Below are 23,081 nucleotides of genomic sequence, written 5' to 3'. Positions count from 1 at the left end.
AATATTTCCTCATACCACGAATGTTCAATTTCAGTTTTTTGTAGAACAAAGTTGTCGATTTTCCGTTTTCCAACTGGAGGTCAGGACAGAGTGTCGCCTCTGGAATCTTCCCTATACAAACCTCGTCCAAACTGAATACATGAAATTAAAGACAGAGTCCCAGAGAATATTTCCTCATACTAGGAATATTCATTTTCAGTTTTTTGTAGAACAAAGTTGCCGATTTTCCGTTTTCCAACTGGTGGTCAGGACAGAAAATTGGCTGTGGAATCTTCCCTATACAAACCTCGTCCAAACTGAATACATAGAACTAAAGGTAGAGCCCCAGAGAATATTTCCTCATACCACGAATGTTCAATTTCAGTTTTTTGTAGAACAAAGTTGTCGATTTTCCGTTTTCCAACTGGAGGTCAGGACAGAGTATCGCCTCTGGAATCTTCCCTATACAAACCTCGTCCAAACTGAATACATGGAATTAAAGACGGAGTCCCAGAGAATATTTCCTCATACCACGAATGTTCAATTTCAGTTTTTTGTAGAACAAAGTTGTCGATTTTCCGTTTTCCAACTAGAGGTCAGGACAGAAAATTGGCTGTGGAATCTTCCCTATACAAACCTCGTCCAAAATCAATACATGGAATTAAATACAGAGTCCCAGAGAACATTTTCTCATACCAGGAATGTTCAATTTCAGTTTTTTGTAGAACAAAGTTGTCGATTTTCCGTTTTCCAACTGGAGGTCAGGACAGAAAATTGGCTGTGGAATCTTCCCTATACAAACCTCGTCCAAACTGAATACATGGAATTAAAGACGGAGTCCCAGAGAATATTTCCTCATACCACGAATGTTCAATTTCAGTTTTTTGTAGAACAAAGTTGTCGATTTTCCGTTTTCCAACTAGAGGTCAGGACAGAAAATTGGCTGTGGAATCGTCCCTATACAAACCTCGTCCAAACTGAATACATGGAGTTAAAGACAGAGTCAAAGAGAACATTTCCTCATACCAGGAATGTTCAATTTCAGTTTTTTGTAGAACAAAGTTGTCGATTTTCCATTTTCCAACTGGAGGTCAGGACAGAAAATTGGCTGTGGAATCTTCCCTATACAAACCTCGTCCAAACTGAATACATGGAATTAAAGGTAGAGTCCCAGAGAAAATTGGCTGTGGAATCTTCCCTATACAAACCTCGTGCAAACTGAATACATGGAATTAAAGGTAGAGTCCCAGAGAATATTTCCTCATACCAGGAATGTTCAATTTCAGTTTTTTGTAGAACAAAGTTGTCGATTTTCCATTTTCCAACTGGAGGTCAGGACAGAAAATTGGCTGTGGAATCTTCCCTATACAAACCTCGTCCAAACTGAATACATGGAATTAAAGGTAGAGTCCCAGAGAAAATTGGCTGTGGAATCTTCCCTATACAAACCTCGTCCAAACTGAATACATGGAATTAAAGGTAGAGTCCCAGAGAATATTTCCTCATACCACGAATGTTCAATTTCAGTTTTTTTGTAGAACAAAGTTGTCGATTTTCCGTTTTCCAACTGGAGGTCAGGACAGAGTATCGCCTCTGGAATCTTCCCTATACAAACCTCGTCCAAACTGAATACATGGAATTAAAGACGGAGTCCCAGAGAATATTTCCTCATACCACGAATGTTCAATTTCAGTTTTTTTGTAGAACAAAATTGTCGATTTTCCGTTTTCCAACTGGAGGTCAGGACAGAAAATTGGCTGTGGAATCTTCCCTATACAAACCTCGTCCAAAATCAATACATGGAATTAAATACAGAGTCCCAGAGAACATTTTCTCATACCAGGAATGTTCAATTTCAGTTTTTTGTAGAACAAAGTTGTCGATTTTCCGTTTTCCAACTGGAGGTCAGGACAGAAAATTGGCTGTGGAATCTTCCCTATACAAACCTCGTCCAAACTGAATACATGGAGTTAAAGACAGAGTCAAAGAGAACATTTCTTCATACCAGGAATGTTCAATTTCAGTTTTTTGTAGAACAAAGTTGTCGATTTTCCGTTTTCCAACTGGAGGTCAGGACAGAAAATTGGCTGTGGAATCTTCCCTATACAAACCTCGTCCAAACTGAATACATGGAGTTAAAGACAGAGTCAAAGAGAACATTTCCTCATACCAGGAATGTTCAATTTCAGTTTTTTGTAGAACAAAGTTGTCGATTTTCCATTTTCCAACTGGAGGTCAGGACAGAAAATTGGCTGTGGAATCTTCCCTATACAAACCTCGTCCAAACTGAATACATGGAATTAAAGGTAGAGTCCCAGAGAAAATTGGCTGTGGAATCTTCCCTATACAAACCTCGTCCAAACTGAATACATAGAATTAAAGGTAGACCCCAGAGAATATTTCCTCATACCACGAATGTTCAATTTCAGTTTTTTGTAGAACAAAGTTGTCGATTTTCCGTTTTCCAACTGGAGGTCAGGACAGAGTATCGCCTCTGGAATCTTCCCTATACAAACCTCGTCCAAACTGAATACATGGAATTAAAGACGGAGTCCCAGAGAATATTTCCTCATACCACGAATGTTCAATTTCAGTTTTTTGTAGAACAAAGTTGTCGATTTTCCGTTTTCCAACTAGAGGTCAGGACAGAAAATTGGCTGTGGAATCTTCCCTATACAAACCTCGTCCAAAATCAATACATGGAATTAAATACAGAGTCCCAGAGAACATTTTCTCATACCAGGAATGTTCAATTTCAGTTTTTTGTAGAACAAAGTTGTCGATTTTCCGTTTTCCAACTGGAGGTCAGGACAGAAAATTGGCTGTGGAATCTTCCCTATACAAACCTCGTCCAAACTGAATACATGGAGTTAAAGACAGAGTCAAAGAGAACATTTCCTCATACCAGGAATGTTCAATTTCAGTTTTTTGTAGAACAAACTTGTCGATTTTCCGTTTTCCAACTGGAGGTCAGGACAGAGTATCGCCTCTGGAATCTTCCCTATACAAACCTCGTCCAAACTGAATACATGGAATTAAAGACGGAGTCCCAGAGAATATTTCCTCATACCACGAATGTTCAATTTCAGTTTTTTGTAGAACAAAGTTGTCGATTTTCCGTTTTCCAACTAGAGGTCAGGACAGAAAATTGGCTGTGGAATCGTCCCTATACAAATCTCGTCCAAACTAAATACATGGAGTTAAAGACAGAGTCAAAGAGAACATTTCCTCATACCAGGAATGTTCAATTTCAGTTTTTTGTAGAACAAAGTTGTCGATTTTCCATTTTCCAACTGGAGGTCAGGACAGAAAATTGGCTGTGGAATCTTCCCTATACAAACCTCGTCCAAACTGAATACATGGAATTAAAGGTAGAGTCCCAGAGAATTTGGCTGTGGAATCTTCCCTATACAAACCTCGTCCAAACTGAATACATGGAATTAAAGGTAGAGTCCCAGAGAATATTTCCTCATACCACGAATGTTCAATTTCAGTTTTTTTGTAGAACAAAGTTGTCGATTTTCCGTTTTCCAACTGGAGGTCAGGACAGAGTATCGCCTCTGGAATCTTCCCTATACAAACCTCGTCCAAACTGAATACATGGAATTAAAGGTAGAGTCCCAGAGAATATTTCCTCATACCACGAATGTTCAATTTCAGTTTTTTTGTAGAACAAAATTGTCGATTTTCCGTTTTCCAACTGGAGGTCAGGACAGAAAATTGGCTGTGGAATCTTCCCTATACAAACCTCGTCCAAAATCAATACATGGAATTAAATACAGAGTCCCAGAGAACATTTCCTCATACCAGGAATGTTCAATTTCAGTTTTTTGTAGAACAAAGTTGTCGATTTTCCGTTTTCCAACTGGAGGTCAGGACAGAAAATTGGCTGTGGAATCTTCCCTATACAAACCTCGTCCAAACTGAATACATGGAGTTAAAGACAGAGTCAAAGAGAACATTTCTTCATACCAGGAATGTTCAATTTCAGTTTTTTGTAGAACAAAGTTGTCGATTTTCCGTTTTCCAACTGGAGGTCAGGACAGAGTATCGCCTCTGGAATCTTCCCTATACAAACCTCGTCCAAACTGAATACATGGAATTAAAGACGGAGTCCCAGAGAATATTTCCTCATACCACGAATGTTCAATTTCAGTTTTTTGTAGAACAAAGTTGTCGATTTTCCGTTTTCCAACTGGAGGTCAGGACAGAGTATCGCCTCTCGAATCTTCCCTATACAAACCTCGTCCAAACTGAATACATGGAATTAAAGACGGAGTCCCAGAGAATATTTCCTCATACCACGAAAGTTCAATTTCAGTTTTTTGTAGAACAAAGTTGTCGATTTTCCGTTTTCCAACTGGAGGTCAGGACAGAGTATCGCCTCTGGAATCTTCCCTATACAAACCTCGTCCAAACTGAATACATGGAATTAAAGTCGGAGTCCCAGAGAATATTTCCTCATACTAGGAATATTCATTTTCAGTTTTTTGTAGAACAAAGTTGCCGATTTTCCGTTTTCCAACTGGAGGTCAGGACAGAAAATTGGCTGTGGAATCTTCCCTATACAAACCTCGTCCAAACTGAATACATGGAATTAAAGGTAGAGTCCCAGAGAATATTTCCTCATACCACCAATGTTCAATTTTAGTTTTTTGTAGAACAAAGTTATCGATTTTCCGTTTTCCAACTGGAGGTCAGGACAGAGTATCGCCTCTGGAATCTTCCCTATACAAACCTCGTCCAAACTGAATACATGGAATTAAAGACGGAGTCCCAGAGAATATTTTCTCATACCACGAATGTTCAATTTCAGTTTTTTGTAGAACAAAGTTGTCGATTTTCCGTTTTCCAACTGGAGGTCAGGACAGAGTATCGCCTCTGGAATTTTCCCTATACAAACCTCGTCCAAACTGAATACATGATGTTAAAGACAGAGTCCCAGAGAATATTTCCTCATACTAGGAATATTCATTTTCAGTTTTTTGTAGAACAAAGTTGCCGATTTTCCGTTTTCCAACTGGTGGTCAGGACAGAAAATTGGCTGTGGAATCTTCCCTATACAAACCTCGTCCAAACTGAATACATGGAGTTAAAGACAGAGTCAAAGAGAACATTTCCTCATACCAGGAATGTTCAATTTCAGTTTTTTGTAGAACAAAGTTGTCGATTTTCCGTTTTCCAACTGGAGGTCAGGACAGAGTATCGCCTCTGGAATCTTCCCTATAAAACCTCGTCCAAACTGAATACATGGAATTAAAGACGGAGTCCCAGAGAATATTTCCTCATACCAGGAATGTTCAATTTCAGTTTTTTGTAGAACAAAGTTGTCGATTTTCCGTTTTCCAACTAGAGGTCAGGACAGAAAATTGGCTGTGGAATCTTCCCTATACAAACCTCGTCCAAACTGAATACATGGAGTTAAAGACAGAGTCAAAGAGAACATTTCCTCATACCAGGAATGTTCAATTTCAGTTTTTTGTAGAACAAAGTTGTCGATTTTCCATTTTCCAACTGGAGGTCAGGACAGAAAATTGGCTGTGGAATCTTCCCTATACAAACCTCGTCCAAACTGAATACATGGAATTAAAGGTAGAGTCCCAGAGAAAATTGGCTGTGGAATCTTCCCTATACAAACCTCGTCCAAACTGAATACATGGAATTAAAGGTAGAGTCCCAGAGAATATTTCCTCATATATTCATTTTCAGTTTTTTGTAGAACAAAGTTGCCGATTTTCCGTTTTCCAACTGGTGGTCAGGACAGAAAATTGGCTGTGGAATCTTCCCTATACAAACCTCGTCCAAACTGAATACATGGAGTTAAAGACAGAGTCAAAGAGAACATTTCCTCATACCAGGAATGTTCAATTTCAGTTTTATGTAGTACAAAGTTGTCGATTTTCCGTTTTCCAACTGGAGGTCAGGACAGAGTATCGCCTCTGGAATCTTCCCTATACAAACCTCGTCCAAACTGAATACATGGAATTAAAGACGGAGTCCCAGAGAATATTTCCTCATTCCACGAATGTTCAATTTCAGTTTTTTTGTAGAACAAAATTGTCGATTTTCCGTTTTCCAACTGGAGGTCAGGACAGAAAATTGGCTGTGGAATCTTCCCTATACAAATCTCGTCTAAACTGAATACATGGAGTTAAAGACAGAGTCAAAGAGAACATTTCCTCATACCAGGAATGTTCAATTTCAGTTTTTTGTAGAACAAAGTTGTCGATTTTCCGTTTTCCAACTGGAGGTCAGGACAGAGTATCGCCTCTCGAATCTTCCCTATACAAACCTTGTCTAAACTGAATACATGGAATTAAAGACGGAGTCCCAGAGAATATTTCCTCATACCACGAATGTTCAATTTCAGTTTTTTGTAGAACAAAGTTGTCGATTTTCCGTTTTCCAACTGGAGGTCAGGACAGAGTATCGCCTCTGGAATCTTCCCTATACAAACCTCGTCCAAACTGAATACATGGAATTAAAGACGGAGTCCCAGAGAATATTTCCTCATACCACGAATGTTCAATTTCAGTTTTTTGTAGAACAAAGTTGTCGATTTTCCGTTTTCCAACTAGAGGTCAGGACAGAAAATTGGCTGTGGAATCTTCCCTATACAAACCTCGTCCAAAATCAATACATGGAATTAAATACAGAGTCCCAGAGAACATTGTCTCATACCAGGAATGTTCAATTTCAGTTTTTTGTAGAACAAAGTTGTCGATTTTCCGTTTTCCAACTGGAGGTCAGGACAGAAAATTGGCTGTGGAATCTTCCCTATACAAACCTCGTCCAAACTGAATACATGGAGTTAAAGACAGAGTCAAAGAGAACATTTCCTCATACCACGAATGTTCAATTTCAGTTTTTTGTAGAACAAAGTTGTCGATTTTCCGTTTTCCAACTAGAGGTCAGGACAGAAAATTGGCTGTGGAATCTTCCCTATACAAACCTCGTCCAAACTGAATACATGGAGTTAAAGACAGAGTCAAAGAGAACATTTCCTCATACCAGGAATGTTCAATTTCAGTTTTTTGTAGAACAAAGTTGTCGATTTTCCGTTTTCCAACTGGAGGTCAGGACAGAGTATCGCCTCTGGAATCTTCCCTATACAAACCTCGTCCAAACTGAATACATGGAATTAAAGACGGAGTCCCAGAGAATATTTCCTCATACCACGAATGTTCAATTTCAGTTTTTTGTAGAACAAAGTTGTCGATTTTCCGTTTTCCAACTAGAGGTCAGGACAGAAAATTTGCTGTGGAATCTTCCCTATACAAACCTCGTCCAAAATCAATGCATGGAATTAAATACAGAGTCAAAGAGAACATTTCCTCATACCAGGAATGTTCAATTTCAGTTTTTTGTAGAACAAAGTTGTCGATTTTCCGTTTTCCAACTGGAGGTCAGGACAGAGTATCGCCTCTCGAATCTTCCCTATACAAACCTCGTCCAAACTGAATACATGGAATTAAAGACGGAGTCCCAGAGAATATTTCCTCATACCACGAAAGTTCAATTTCAGTTTTTTGTAGAACAAAGTTGTCGATTTTCCGTTTTCCAACTGGAGATCAGGACAGAGTATCGCCTCTGGAATCTTCCCTATACAAACCTCGTCCAAACTGAATACATGAAATTAAAGACAGAGTCCCAGAGAATATTTCCTCATACTAGGAATATTCATTTTCAGTTTTTTGTAGAACAAAGTTGCCGATTTTCCGTTTTCCAACTGGAGGTCAGGACAGAAAATTGGCTGTGGAATCTTCCCTATACAAACCTCGTCCAAACCGAATACATGGAATTAAAGGTAGAGTCCCAGAGAATATTTCCTCATACCACGAATGTTCAATTTCAGTTTTTTGTAGAACAAAGTTGTCGATTTTCCGTTTTCCAACTGGAGGTCAGGACAGAGTATCGCCTCTGGAATCTTCCCTATACAAACCTCGTCCAAACTGAATACATGGAATTAAAGACAGAGTCCCAGAGAACATTTTCTCATACCAGGAATGTTCAATTTCAGTTTTTTGTAGAACAAAGTTGTCGATTTTCCGTTTTCCAACTGGAGGTCAGGACAGAAAATTGGCTGTGGAATCTTCCCTATACAAACCTCGTCCAAAATCAATACATGGAATTAAAGATAGAGTCCCAGAGAACATTTCCTCATAATAGGAATGTTTAATTTCAGTTTTTTGTAGAACAAAGTTGTCGATTTTCCGTTTTCCAACTGGAGGTCAGGACAGAAAATTAGCTGTGGAATCTTCCCTATGCAAACCTCGTCCAAACTGAATACATGGAATTAAAGACAGAATCCCAGAGAATATTTCCTCATACCACGAATGTTCAATTTAAGTTTTTTGTAGAACATGTAGCAACCGATGTTCTAAAGTGAACGAAAATTCGCAATGTTTTGTCATTGTGTGGCATTGCCGGTATGCTGGCGTTTTGCGCGGCTATGGCTCGACGGATGAGGGGTGGGCAATGGGCCTTTTCGATTATTTCCTGGGTTAGCTCTTTAGGTACCCATAATTTCCAACAAAAATCCTCGTTGAGGGGAATACCGTCATAGACACAGGTTCTCTTGTACACTAGATCATCAACGACCTTCAGATCGGGAAGTTGAGAAGAATTGTCCTGAATCGTGACAATTAATTCCCTGTATTCATCAGATTGAAAGGCTGGCGACTCCAGATCGATTAGGGACGACACATCCAGTGACACTTCCTCCATGTTGTATCGTGAAAGAGTGTCTGGGACAATATTCTGTGTGCCCTTGCGATGCTCGATATCAAACGAGTACGCCTGCAGTTGGAGGCTCCACCTCGCTAACCTTCCGCTCAGATCCCTGTGTGACATCAGCCACTTCAGGCTGCTGTGGTCAGTGATGACTGAGAAAGGCATAAGCTCGATGTATGGCCTGAACTTGCGGATGGCCATTACCACTGCCATGCACTCCCTCTCGGTCACCGAATAGTTTTTCTGAGCGGAAGTTAGCTTCTGGGAAAAATATGCGATTGGGTGCTCACCACCCTCATCATCCCTCTGAAACAACACCGCCCCTATTCCCAAATCTGAGGCATCGCACTGGACGAAGAAATGTCTCGAGAAATCTGGATGTGTCAGAACTGGACTGGTAACCAATGCCTGTTTCAACGAGTCAAATGCTACCTTGGCCTCCTCTGAGAAGACAAACTGTTTGCCCTTTTTCAGGGTTTCAAATATGGGAGCAGCTATGGTGGCAAAGTCGGCTATAAACCTTCTATACCACCCTGCTGTGCCCATAAAACTCCTCACCTGCTTCGCAGTCTTTGGATAGGTAAACTTCATGATTGTCTCCACTTTTGCCGGATCAGGTTTCAGCTTGCCTCCTCCCACAATGTAACCCAAATATCTTAGTTCTTTGAAGCAGAACTTCGATTTGGTCATATTTATCGTGAGTCCCGCTTTTGCCAAACAATCGGCCACTTGCTCTAACAATCTCAGGTGAGTGTCGAAGTCTGGCGAAACTACCAATAGATCATCCAAATAGACGAAAACTCTATCACGAAGTGCGCCAGGAATCACTTTATCCATTAGACGGCATAACCTTTGGGCTGCATTGCACAGACCAAAGGGCATGACCGTAAAATGGTAAAGTGGTCGTCCGGGCACCGTGTTTCTCTCTCTCTACTGGATGGATCTAATGGAATTTGCCAGAACGCATCCTTCAGATCGACACTAGAAATAAAATAGGTATCCCCCAGCCGACTGAGCAGACCCTCTATATGCGGCAAAGGATATGCATCCTTGACTGTTAGTGCGTTGAGTTTGCGAGCATCCAGGCACAAACGGTTCTTCTCGCCCTTTCGGACTAAAGTGACCGGATGACTCCATGGACTCTCGCTCTCTTCAATTAAACCTAGGTCAAGCATTCTGTCCAGTTCCGCATACATAAGTTTCTGCACAGCCGGGGAAACAGGATAGTGCCTATCTTTCACCGGAGTTGCATCACGAGTGTCGATTGAATGGACCTCAGCTTTAGTCTTTCCCAGACCATACTTGGTAAAGCATGGGAACTTGCCCTTCACATTTTGCAAACGTATTTGTTGCTCATCGGACAGAGTATGGGTCTTAACATCATCGATCACTTCGGCATCGCCGAGACTCACTTCATGGAGGGACAAACCATCGACCTGAGCAAAAAGACGAAAACATCTCATGAAGTCTACACCCAGAAACAGTGCACGACTCAGAGATGGAACCAGATAAAACGTGATGGGATGCTCCTGATTCCTGAATTTGACGTCAGTCGTTACTTTACCAACAATTTTGTGTGGACTACCATCAGCGGTTTTGATGAAAGAGTGGAACTGGCCAATAGCTAATCCCGCCCTCTCAACAAACTCAAGGCAATCCTTTCCTAGGCATGAAACCGTAGCACCACTATCTAGAAGACCCTCTATCTCTTGACCGTTAATGTCTAGTTTGGTATACAATCGATTATCCTCTCCCTCGAAGATTGTAGCCGAAGCTATCTCCTGCCGAATGCGCCTCCTCCTCTTATACCGTTCCCTGGCTTTCCTCACTTTATTAGAAATCTGGCCGAAAATTCTCTCCTTAGCCTCGTTGTACTCCCTTATGCGGACATGAAGAGGTTTCAATTCCCTCAACTTAGGTTTACCATCTGACTCCAATTCTCCTCGCTCAACATTCTTTAAAATTTTTACCTTAACACTACCACTATATTTATTATCTACACTTTCTGGGCTTAGACTGGGGTCGACCTCACCTGCCCAGACTGCGGTGGGTTCCGGGACCTGTTTCCCTGACACTTGGGACAATCTAGAACGGTGACTCCCTCATGGCCACATCTATAACAAAACAATTTCCGCGGCTCCCTATAGTCCATCCAGCTATGACCCAAAACTCCACAGTTCCAGCATTTATATTTCGCCGGCGTGCTAACAGCATCGATTTCCAACTCCTGTGGATAGTCCTCCTCAGCTTGCCAGGCGAGTTCATGCACTCTCTGTGGTGCGTTGTATCGTTGTTGTAGCCGAATTTTCGGCCCTTTTTACTTGCCTGTAGAACTCGCCAAGGTTGTATATCTGAGCCGAGAATATCATTTGTGCCAGGGATGGTTTTAGGTTGCCTCTCAAAATTTCTACCATCTCATGTTCTTTGTACGGAGCTTTTTGCTGTGTCCGGAGCCTTAAAACAGCATTGTAAAATTCTTCAAAAGACTCCTGCGGAAGTTGACGGCGATTCAATATCTGCATCTGAATTTGGAACTCATTTTCAAACCGTTGGTATTGCGATAGCAGAGCGTTTTCTATTTCGCTCCATGAACGAAATTGTACGAATTTCCTCCTGTCCCAGTACCAATCTAAGGCTGGCTTTTCCAACAGCTGGTGGAACTTCGTGAGAAACACATCATCAGGGCAGTTATAATCCCTTTTCAGCTCTCCCACCCGGAAAATGAACTCCTGTACGTTCATTGTTTTGTCCGTACCGTCGAAGCACACTCCCCATTTCGCCAAGTTGAAACGCCCCGAGGCCTCTGAACCATAAATGGTTTGTGTCGGAACTGTGGTAGCTGGAGGAGGCACGGATAAACTTGGTGGTGGGTAGGGGAAAGGTCCTGGTGTTACCGGATTGGGAGCTGGTGGTACGTTGCTTGTCGGTATCTGCGAGTACGGGAATGGAGGTTGTTGCGGCGGCCTACAGGAGTAGTCTATTGGTGCAGGATTGGAAACTGGTGGTACGTTGCTTCTCGGTATCTGCGGATACTGGAAAGGTGGTTGTTGCGGAGGCCTACGTGGATAGTCTGCTGGTGCCGGATTGGATGCGGGTGCTGGTAGTGAATTGGTAGTCGGTACTTGCGGGTAGGGGAATGGAGCTGGCTGTGGTACTTGCGTCGGGAGACCGGTTGGTAGATTCGACTGCGCCTGCTGCGACCTTAAGTTCGACGCCAACGCTTGGGAGGTGAGGATGGCCGACTCCAAAGATGCACGGGTTTGTGCTTGGGCACCCGCACTTGGCATCGTCCAACTGGCTGACGGAAACAAACGATTCATGGGGTCGCCACCAACCAACATCGAGCGTCTGGTGGCCTCTACGATTCGTGGTATCAACGATGTCAACCTCTCCTCTTCCTGTTGACGAAATTGGAGCTGGGATATAGATACCGCTGTGTTTATTATCTCTCTTACCCCAGCCCCGACTGCTGCCGGTGCTGTTGGTCTGTTTTGCAACCCGGTTAAGACACTGTAGTTCGGAGACGATATGGTGCCATGGGACCAAAACGATGCATTGGACGTATTGAGAGCATCTTGGAGGTCTGAAGGAACTGGCGGTGCTTCCGACGAACCGGGCCTTGCTGCAGCTACGATGGCAGGAATGTTCGCAGGTGCTGCCGAAGCTCCCTGTGCCGGTATCTGGGCATTGTGACTGGTAACGGGGACATTATGAGCAGCAGTAGTCGCAATTTGTGTCACGTTAGGCATGCTGGGGGCTGTAGTAGGAACATTATTGGAGGTCGTGGCCAAACTGATGGCTGTAGTGGTCGCGGAAACTACCCTACTCTGCCCTAGGATAGGCCTACCCATAGAGTCTCTCTCCGTCGACCTGGTACTAGGCATTTTCCTATTAACCTTATTATTCAAACCCAAAGACCCAACCTTCTATCAGAAGTATTAGAGCAACAAAAGGAATACCCAAAGTAAAGCAGACACCGCCGCCACACAACCAAAAAAAAACAATAGATCTGTCCTCGCACTCAATGCTGCTAGGAAAAATACCAGTAATGTTTATGAAACTTTTCAATTTGCCAAAATTCAATTTAAATCAATCTTCAAAAAAAGTGCAAAAATCTCTACGTATTATCGAATACACACACACTATCAATGTACTTCCGTAAAGTTCATTTAAACCAATTATTCATAAAATTCAAATTCAATCAAATATTTAAAATTGCAAAACTTGGCCAAAAATTCCAATTCAAATCTAACTTTAAATCCAAATTAATTCAGAGTAATCCAATTTCGCTACAATTACCAAGTTGCGCAAATGTACTAAAATTCTAAATAACAATTCAAAATATTCAATTCAATGTAATTCAAATTTCTTATCACCCTTCACTTTCACAGGCACTTCCAAAATCCAAACCCAAATCGAGCAGGAATATTCTTTGAGAAGAAATGTAACTATATGCGTCGAAATCAGGTGGTGGAATTACTGGTCAAAACAAAGGTAAGTAAAGGTCAAACATACTGTTTCAATAGGAGTATAAAGTTCTAACCCATTTCTTATCTTCTATCTACAGGTATATGGTGAGTTCGAGCTAAAAACAAAAAGGAATGAATGCATAGTGGAATGAACAGCTGGTACTGACCTCCCTGCGGATACCCCATGACAACTACGATCCATGGTCTAAGCCACGATTATCGCAGGTCCGATGGAACCCTTGGGTAAGCCAGCGTTTACACTCTAAACCAACTGCTCATTTTGGCTATTAAAACTAAAAACTAAACTAAAAATGGCTGGAATTCTCCTTAAGGGGAACTTGCCAACACTTGCCAAATTCTCCCAAGCTTTACCATTCACATTCGGGTAGCAGCGCATCTTCCAGCTCTCTACGGCTCGTTCAGATGGGTCTCCACGCATGAGGATGATTAACCTGAGGAATTGGCAAATGCTGGTAATGGCTATTGAAAAACTAAACAACTAAAAGAAATACAACATAACATAGGAAAGGCTTCCTAACATTTAGTACGATTAGAAGTCCTATTAAATAAACACTACAACTAAGACACTAGCGATAGACTAGCCTAACCATGTTGCTTATACAAAAACAGATGTTTTCTTCTCGGGCCAGCAATATAGCAACGCGTCAGGGACTCTTTAACTACCTAGACGGGACTTATTGAAGACAAACGTGAAGAAAACTTATCTATTTCTAAACCTATTTAACCTAAAGACATATTTCAGGCCCCACGTTCTGGGCGCCATTTTGTAGCAACCGATGTTTTAAAGTGAACGAAAATTCGCAATGTTTTGTCATTGAGTGGCATTGCCGGTATGCTGGCGTTTTGCGCGGCTATGGCTCGACGGATGAGGGGTGGTTCTTGCCAATTGCAGACAGTTCGGTTGAACAACAAAAAAAAATTAATCATACCGGTCTTGACCAAAAGGTAAATAAAAAGGGAAAGCCTGAAATATGCTTATAAATAGAAAAAAACTAGCCTAAATCAAAACTTAACAGCTGAACTCACCTATCTTATCTTAGCCTATCGAAACAGCTCTCCTGGCGGCTGACCAACCAGGAGATAGCCCACCCTCCGAGATCACCTCTCGCCATGACACTTCGTTGCTTCCGTGTCCCAGGTTTGACCCTTTACTTACCGTTTTATTCCATTCCCACCACCTTTCTAATAGGGCTTTAAGCCGAAGACATGGTCACCATTTTCAATTCAAAGTAGTACATGTTTATTGATCTCTATATTTTGATGTACATGAAATCATTCAAAAGTGATATACGAGTAAATAGCAAAAAAAAAACACATCAAAGGAAATCATACATATTCGTTCTCGTAATTGAAATATAAATTTACTATTCGGATATAATTAATGGAATGGAAAAAAAATATTTATGATGATTTATGATGCAATTCTAATCTCTTTTCTCTTTCAGGCTGCAATATTATACGCCAGGAATATTGAAGGCAGCAGCGAGTATCATCTGCGGGCTCATCCCAATGTGAAGGTAAGTATGTCAAAGTTCAAAGTTTTAGCCTTATAATTATATTCCGGATTAGATATTAACGATGTTTACCTTTTTTTTCTTTTTCAGGAAAGGACAAACAAAAGGACGAAAGGCCGCCATACATTAGAGCGACCAAAACTAGAAAGCAGCAGAAACCTAACCCTGGATTGAGCTCAGTTCAGAGTACCTGCACACCAAAACGAGGTGAGTAATATGAAACACCAATACCTTTGTTTACCCCTTCTAACACTTATTTCTTCTTTTTTTCTATGCAAACCACGGAAATTTAACTATGTTGCTGTCGTCCGTCGGTCTGTCCGGAGTATAGAAGTAAAAGGTCTATTGGGGATGATACCAGGGCCTGCCGGACGGCAAAGCTTAACTGCGCCTCCCTCGTTGGACTGGATGGGTGATGGTGTGGCTCCAATTCGCTGGATTTCTCGATCCGGATTTGTTTCTTTTTTTAACTTTGTTTAGCTTTAAGTTTTCGAATTATTTGTTTTTAAATTTGGTTTTAAGTCTTTTCTTTAGTTTTAGGCTTAGATTTAATTCCTCTTATTTTAGCTTTTAAGCGTTTTTACTTTTGTTTGAATTCATTTTTAAGTTTCTTTTATCTTTTAGCCTTAAGCTTGGTTTATTTTGTTTAAATTCATTCTAAGGCTTTTAATGTGATTTAAATGCTGTATTTTGTGTGTTGCTTTTCACTTCAGAAAAAATTACTGGATGTTTTGATATTCAGTTTTAAATAAAGTTCTTTGTCACCAAAAAAAAACTGTCTTATTATTTTTCTTGGTAGTTGGTTGGAGCCACACATCCAATCTTCTTCAAAGGTAAATCCAAAAAGGGCAAATCTTCCGGCCTTTTTTTAGCAGGAAAGATCATCCTGTCAAATCATTTTCTCCTTTCCCTCTTTGTTTTTCTTTTATTTCCCCCTTTACGTCAGAATTGTCAACTGTTATACAAACAGCTGTTTTTGTCAAATGATGAATGTTATCATTCATACATTCTTCTTCTTATTTCACAAAAATTAACCTTTAAGAGGCGCACCCCACAAACAAATTTGTCGATTTTCCGTTTTCCAACTGGTGGTCAGGACAGAAAATTGGCTGTGGAATCTTCCCTATACAAACCTCGTCTAAACTGAGTACATGGAGTTAAAGGCAGAGTCAAAGAGAACATTTCCTCATACCACGAATGTTCAGTTTCAGTTTTTTGTAGAACAAAGTTGTCGATTTTCCGTTTTCCAACTGGAGGTCAGGACAGAGTATCGCCTCTGCAATCTTCCCTATACAAACCTCGTCCAAACTGAATACATGGAATTAAAGACGGAGTCCCAGAGAATATTTCCTCATACCACGAATGTTCAATTTCAGTTTTTTGTAGAACAAAGTTGTCGATTTTCCGTTTTCCAACTGGAGGTCAGGACAGAGTATCGCCTCTGGAATCTTCCCTATACAAACCTCGTCCAAACTGAATACATGAAATTAAAGACAGAGTCCCAGAGAATATTTCCTCATACCAGGAATGTTCAATTTCAGTTTTTTGTAGTACAAAGTTGCTGATTTTCCGTTTTCCAACTGGAGGTCAGGACAGAAAATTGGCTGTGGAATCTTCCCTATACAAACCTCGTCCAAACTGAATACATGGAATTAAAGACAGAGTCCCAGAGAACATTTCCTCATACAGAGAATGTTCAATTTCAGTTTTTTGTAGAACAAAGTTGTCGATTTTCCGTTTTCCAACTGGAGGTCAGGACAGAAAATTGGCTGTGGAATCTTCCCTATACAAACCTCGTCCAAACTGAATACATGGAATTAAAGACAGAGTCCCAGAGAACATTTCCTCATACCAGGAATGTTCAATTTCAGTTTTTTGTAGAACAAAGTTGTCGATTTTCCGTTTTCCAACTGGCGGTCGGGACAGAAAATTGGCTGTGGAATCTTCCCTATACAAACCTCGTCCAAACTGAATACATGGAATTAAAGATAGAGTCCCAGAGAACATTTCCTCATACTAGGAATGTTCAATTTCAGTTTTTTGTAGAACAAAGTTTCCAATTTTCCCTTTTCCAACTGCAGGTCAGGACAGAAAATTGCCTGTGGAATCTTCCCTATACAAACCTCGTCCAAACTGAATACATGGAATTAAAGATAGAGTCCCAGAGAACATTTCCTCATACCAGGAATGTTCAATTTCAGTTTTTTGTAGAACAAAGTTGTCGATTTTCCGTTTTCCAACTGGAGGTCAGGACAGAAAATTGACTGTGGAATCTTCCCTATACAAACCTCGTCCAAAGTGAATACATGGTGTTAAAGACAGAGTCCCAGATATCATTTCCTTATACCACGAATGTTCAATTTCAGTTTTTTGTAGAACAAAGTTGTCTATTTTCCGTTTTCCAACTGGAGGTCAGGACAGAGTATCGCCTTTGGAATCTTCCCTATGCAAACCTCGTCCAAACTGAATACATGGAATTAAAGATAGAGTCCCAGAGAACATTTCCTCGTACTAGGAATATTCAATTTCAGTTTTTTGTAGAACAAAGTTGTCGATTTTCCGTTTTCCAACTAGAGGTCAGGACAGAGTATCGCCTCTGGAATCTTCCCTATACAAACCTCGTCCAAACTGAATACATGGAGTTAAAGACAGAGTCCCAGAGAATACTTCCTCATACTAGGAATATTCAATTTCAGTTTTTCGTAGAACAAAGTTGTCGATTTTCCGTTTTCCAACTGGATGTCAGGACAGAGTATCGCCTCTGGAATCTTCCCTATACAAACCTCGTCCAAACTGAATACATGGAATTAAAGACAGAGTCCCAGAGAATATTTCCTCATACCACGAATGTTCAATTTCAGTTTTTTGTAGAACAAATTTGTCGATTTTCCGTTTTCCAACTGGAGGTCAGGACAGAAAATTGACTGTGGAATCTTCCCTATACAAACCTCGTCCAAACTGAATTTATGGAATTAAAGATAGAGTTCCATAGAACATTTCCTCATACCAGGAATGTTCAATTTCAGTTTTTTGTAGAACAAGGTTGTCGATTTTCCGTTTTCCAACTGGTGGTCAGGACAGAAAATTGGCTGTGGAATCTTCCCTATACAAACCTCGTCCAAACTGAATACATGGAATTAAAGACAGAGTCCCAGAGAATATTTCCTCATACCACGAATGTTCAATTTCAGTTTTTTGTAGAACAAAGTTGTCGATTTTCCGTTTTCCAACTGGAGGTCAGGACAGAAAATTGGCTGTGGAATCTTCCCTATACAAACCTCGTCCAAAGTGAATACATGATGTTAAAGACAGAGTCCCAGATATCATTTCCTTATACCACGAATGTTCAATTTCAGTTTTTTGTAGAACAAAGTTGTCTATTTTCCGTTTTCCAACTGGAGGTCAGGACAGAGTATCGCCTCTGGAATCTTCCCTATGCAAACCTCGTCCAAACTGAATACATGGAATTAAAGATAGAGTCCCAGAGAACATTTCCTCATACTAGGAATATTCAATTTCAGTTTTTTGTAGAACAAAGTTGCCGATTTTCCGTTTTCCAACTAGAGGTCAGGACAGAGTATCGCCTCTGTAATCTTCCCTATACAAACCTCGTCCAAACTGAATACATGAAGTTAAAGACAGAGTCCCAGAGAATACTTCCTCATACTAGGAATATTCAATTTCAGTTTTTCGTAGAACAAAGTTGTCGATTTTCCGTTTTCCAACTGGAGTTCAGGACAGAGTATCGCCTCTGGAATCTTCCCTATACAAACCTCGTCCAAACTGAATACATGGAATTAAAGACAGAGTCCCAGAGAATATTCCCTCATACTAGGAATATTCAGTTTCAGTTTTTTGTAGAACAAAGTTGCCGATTTTCCGTTTTCCAACTGGTGGTCAGGACAGAAAATTGGCTGTGTAATCTTCCCTATACAAACCTCGTCAAAACTGAATACGTGGAATTAAAGACGGAGTCCCAGAGAATATTTCCTCATACAAGGAATGTTCAATTTCAGTTTTTTGTAGAACAAAGTTGTCGATTTTCCGTTTTCCAACTGGAGGTCAGGACAGAAAATTGGCTGTGGAATCTTCCCTATACAAACCTCGTCCAAACTGAATACATGGAGTTAAAGACAGAGTCCCAGAGATCATTTCCTCATAACTAGCGTTGCCTTTAAATTTTTTAAACGATTAAACAACTAAAAATAATTTCTTGGAATTCCAGAGGAATTCGAAATAAGAAATATGAATTATTTAATTTTCTCAATTCGCATGAAATAGACATATGCCTTATTTGTGAGACATGGCTAACTGCAACCGTCTCCATTAAAAATCAAAACTATATTTGTTACCGCAACGATCGCCAAGAAAGAAGAGGTGCTTGAGTTGCAATTCTTATTAAAAAAGGTATTTACCACAAGTTGATTCGGCCTAGGAATACCAAGCTTATCGAAAATGTTGGAATCAAAATATATTCTGATTGTGCCGAAATAGATATTTTTTCTTGCTACTTCCTCGGAGGTTCTCGTGAAACAGAGGGTAAAGTGAATTTCTTATCCGATATTCATAAATTCACAAACACAAAAGTTTCATTCTTGGAGGAGATTTTAATTGTAGACATCAGCATTGGGGATGCCAAAGGAGTAAAGTACTGCGTACATAAGCTGCCTTGCCTGATTGCCTTGCTTTGTCCCAATTTACATTAGGCGAGTTTACTTGCGGCAATTGTCAGTTTGATGGAAAGAGAGGTGAGGTATATGGTAACCCTTTGCCTCTCAACACCCTCTCTCACCCACAAACTGACAATTGCCGCAAGTAAACTCGCCCAATGTAAATTGGGACTTTCCTGCTTCATTTCTGACATAATAAAAATAAAGGAATAAAGAAGGCCGAGCAAATTTCGAACTGGGTTGCCCTTTTCTTTTTTATTCTTTTATCAGAAGCAAGCAAGGTAAGCAGGCAAGGCAGCTTATGTACTGACCCCTTAATGTTTGGGGAAATTTACTCTATGATAAGTTAGTAACAAGCAGTTGCCGCATAATGTTCCCATCTGATTGTACCTATGTACCTGCTGACTCTAGGAGACAATCATCAACTCTAGATTTATTGCTTACAGATATACCTACATTTATTCGCTCTGTAAAGGCACTAAACAATTTGGATTCTGATCATCTGCCTGTTAAATTTGAAATTACAGTCAAAATCGCTTATAACGTCGTCGTTTATAACGTCATATCGGTTATAACGACGATATCCAAAAGTCCCAAATCTCTAGGGCCCTTTATAGCCCTATCGCTTATAACAACATATCGGTTATAGCGACAATTTCCGTCGGTCCCTTGACCTACGTTATAAGCGATTTCGACTGTAATTTCAACACTGAGGAGTCTGAAAATTGGTTCTACAACTTCAACAGAGCAAAATGGAATCTTTTTAGAAAATATATTTGAAGAAATTCTGATGTACGACAAGTTGAAGATATTTCAGAATCAATCATCGATGATATGGTGGCCAATTTTACAAATATTATAAAAGATGCTAGCGAAATAAGCGTACCCAAATGTAAATTCAAGAGCAAATTAAATCAAATTCCTCAACACATAAACGAAATGATTCAATTCAGGAATATATACAAGCGAAATTGGAAACGGTATTGGAATATTATTAATAAAAGCATATCTGTTGAATTATCAAACTTCCGGAACGAAAACTGTAATTGACAAAGCCTCGTCGCCATTTTGGAAAATATCCAAGTTACTTAAGAAAAAAAAAACAATATAATTCCTAATCTTATTATTATACCCAGGAAGAAAAATGCGAAGCATTAGCATCAAATTTCCTTTTAAATCATTCAATTGCTTCGTCACTTAGCGATGTAGATACTGTTACGGAATTAGGTTTAGCTAATCTCCGTGTAGACGTTGTTTTATTTCCCAGTTCGATTTGTACCAAATAAAACAGGGTTCGTTTTAGATTACGTTTCTACAATGCTTTATTTACTTTATTACACTTATTCGGAACCGACTTTAATTACTAAGCACACAGCAAGTCTCTAGTTAGCACGCAGCAATTCTTTAACCGATCTGTTCAGTTCAACGCTTAAAACACAACTCAACTCGTCATTGCCAGTTCCCCTGTATTTATACCCCAAAGTCTCCCTGTTCTAGAGTCCTCTAGAACACATATGGCAACACCTCGAATCTGTGCAGCGAACACACAGACGCACATTCGCACTAAGCGAACAACCATATTCATATACATACATGGGGGGAATACAATTGGACGACAAGCACAGTAATGACGTAACTACAACAACAAACAAATGCAAGAAATAAAGAAGTGACAAACTAAACAATAATTACATGACTATGGCAAAACAAAATAAAAGCACATTAATGAAAGGTAAAGTAACATCCAGAATAATGAAGAGAGTTCTACATGGTAGTTGTTGTTGCTTAAATAAAGTAACTGCGTAATAAAAACTTTACGTTACAATTCAAATTTTTAAATTAACGGAAATTAAACTAATTTAACTTAAACCTATCAGTTACATTCGTAACAATACTATAGCTGTGTTCCAGAACTAAAAAGTTTTTACAAGTTTTACGACTTTTACACATTTTACTCGAAAAAGCGTTCCCGTACACAAAAAAGTTGTAAAATGTTCACTTCTCTTTAAACAAAAATGGCGCTGAATGCCGCTCTCTTTAAAAACTTTTTACTCGACAAATTTGAGCGTGTAAAAAATAGTAACATGGATGCCGGCGTCTGATTGGCTGGTATGCCGACTTTGACATTTGTTCCAGCTTTTTTGACGTTTTTTCCACTTTTGTGTTCCCGAACTTTTTGAAAAAACTTTTGTGTGACAATAATTTTTATCTCTTTCTCTCTTTTACGAGTTTTACTATTAAAAAGTACGGGAACAAAGCTTATTAGAGAAATAATGAGCACAGTAAAATTAGTCGATGCATCCCTACTAAGTTCAAACGACATACATACATTACACGACATGCAGTAAGGTTTCTACGTATATAAAGTAACTAAAAAATAAAAGTCACCAGGGAATGATGGAATAAACAATAAATGCTTTAAAATGTTGCCGAAGAAGGGAGTTATGTTTTTAACAAATATACTAAATGCATGCTTAAGATTGTGCTATTTCCCCAATGAGTGGAAACTTTCCAAAATAGTTCCAAACCACAAAATAAATAAACCATTTAAAGATCCAAAATCATACAGACCCATCAGCCTATTGTCATGTGTTAGCAAAATCTATCAGCCTGTTTCTGTATGTCGAAAGAAGAATGTGTGCGAATGAAACACGCCCAAACTTTAGTTTTCGAAATAATTTTACCTTTGCTTTTGCATCAAAACAAAAAACAAATTTGAAAAACACACACGAGTTTGGGCATGTTTCATTCGCACACATTCTTCTTTCGACATACAGAAACTGGCTGTATGAAAAAGTAATAGCCTGTTTCCACGGTACGTCGTTCGTTCTCTATTCGTTGTTCGACCCATAATTACGAATAAATTACTTATTTCCCCACACAAAATTCTATGAACGAACGACGATTTTTCTACGTTGTTCGATTAGAAATACTCTCTGAACGACAAATAAGTATGTCCCATCCCTAATGTATAGTACACATTGACAAGCAAAACTGACAGTCATCGAGGTCTATTTCGTGAATATCAAAGCCTAACTGAAAAATTTCTTTTGTAATCTCTAAATAACACCGTATATATTGTAATTCAAACGTTTTTAGCTAAATAAAATTTGCTATTTGCTCGAAAATTGTCCTAAAAGTACGTTGACTGTCCTTTTTGAATGATAGTGTGTACTCCCCTTAACAAATGAGAGAATTTATCGAAAAAATTAATTATGACATGTCTAAATTCAAAATTGAAAAATTTTTTGAAAACCCAAAAATTTTTAGAAAAAAGGAAAAAGATGAATGAAAATTAATGAACTAAACATTTTATATAGATGCAGAAGGAAGATGGTTGTGTTTCCTTCTTAATTCCACACACATTTCTTATGCATTAGTTCAACAGGCGAACAACATAATTGAAAACCTCGTGTGAACATGACATTAGCCGGCGGAGAAAATAAGTGCTCTGTTCCAGAACCTTAACCCTGCGTTTACAAAAGACAGGACAGTTGACTTCATGTATTGATTGTCAAAAACCCAAAACTTACGTCTGTGACGTAGGCATCCAGACAACTGCAAAAACATTTGTAAAATTATGAATGAAAACCATAGATTTTCTTTTGTTTTCCGTTTTCCAAAAACATATTTTGTTTTTGTACATATTATTTTGTTTTCAACACATTTAAATTATCATCTCACTTCTTTTTCAC

The 23,081-nt window shown here is 39.6% G+C and overlaps 2 protein-coding genes across 3 annotated transcripts in view; both read right to left on the bottom strand.

The window, feature by feature from the left end:
- LOC141402922 (lipase 3-like) overlaps nt 1-15,210 on the bottom strand; it is a 56,977-nt gene extending 41,767 nt beyond the window's left edge. The window contains exon 1 of the mRNA XM_073985051.1: nt 15,075-15,210. The gene's annotated coding sequence lies outside the window, so the exon portion shown is untranslated. The remainder of the gene's footprint in view (nt 1-15,074) is intronic.
- Nucleotides 1-15,630, bottom strand: part of LOC141402908 (lipase 3-like) — a 29,282-nt gene extending 13,652 nt beyond the window's left edge. Inside the window, exon 1 of one of the 2 annotated variants that reach the window (XM_073985044.1) lies at nt 15,075-15,630. The gene's annotated coding sequence lies outside the window, so the exon portion shown is untranslated. The remainder of the gene's footprint in view (nt 1-15,074) is intronic. The other variant, XM_073985036.1, reaches the window with a different exon arrangement.
- Between the last annotated feature and the right edge of the window lie 7,451 nt (nt 15,631-23,081).

This window comes from Musca autumnalis, unplaced genomic scaffold, assembly GCF_047663935.1.
Source record: "Musca autumnalis isolate F117 unplaced genomic scaffold, ASM4766393v1 scaffold_1, whole genome shotgun sequence".
Taxonomy (NCBI): domain Eukaryota; kingdom Metazoa; phylum Arthropoda; class Insecta; order Diptera; family Muscidae; genus Musca; species Musca autumnalis.
The sequence above is the reverse complement of the archived record's forward strand: the minus strand, read 5'-3'. Positions and strand labels throughout refer to the sequence as shown.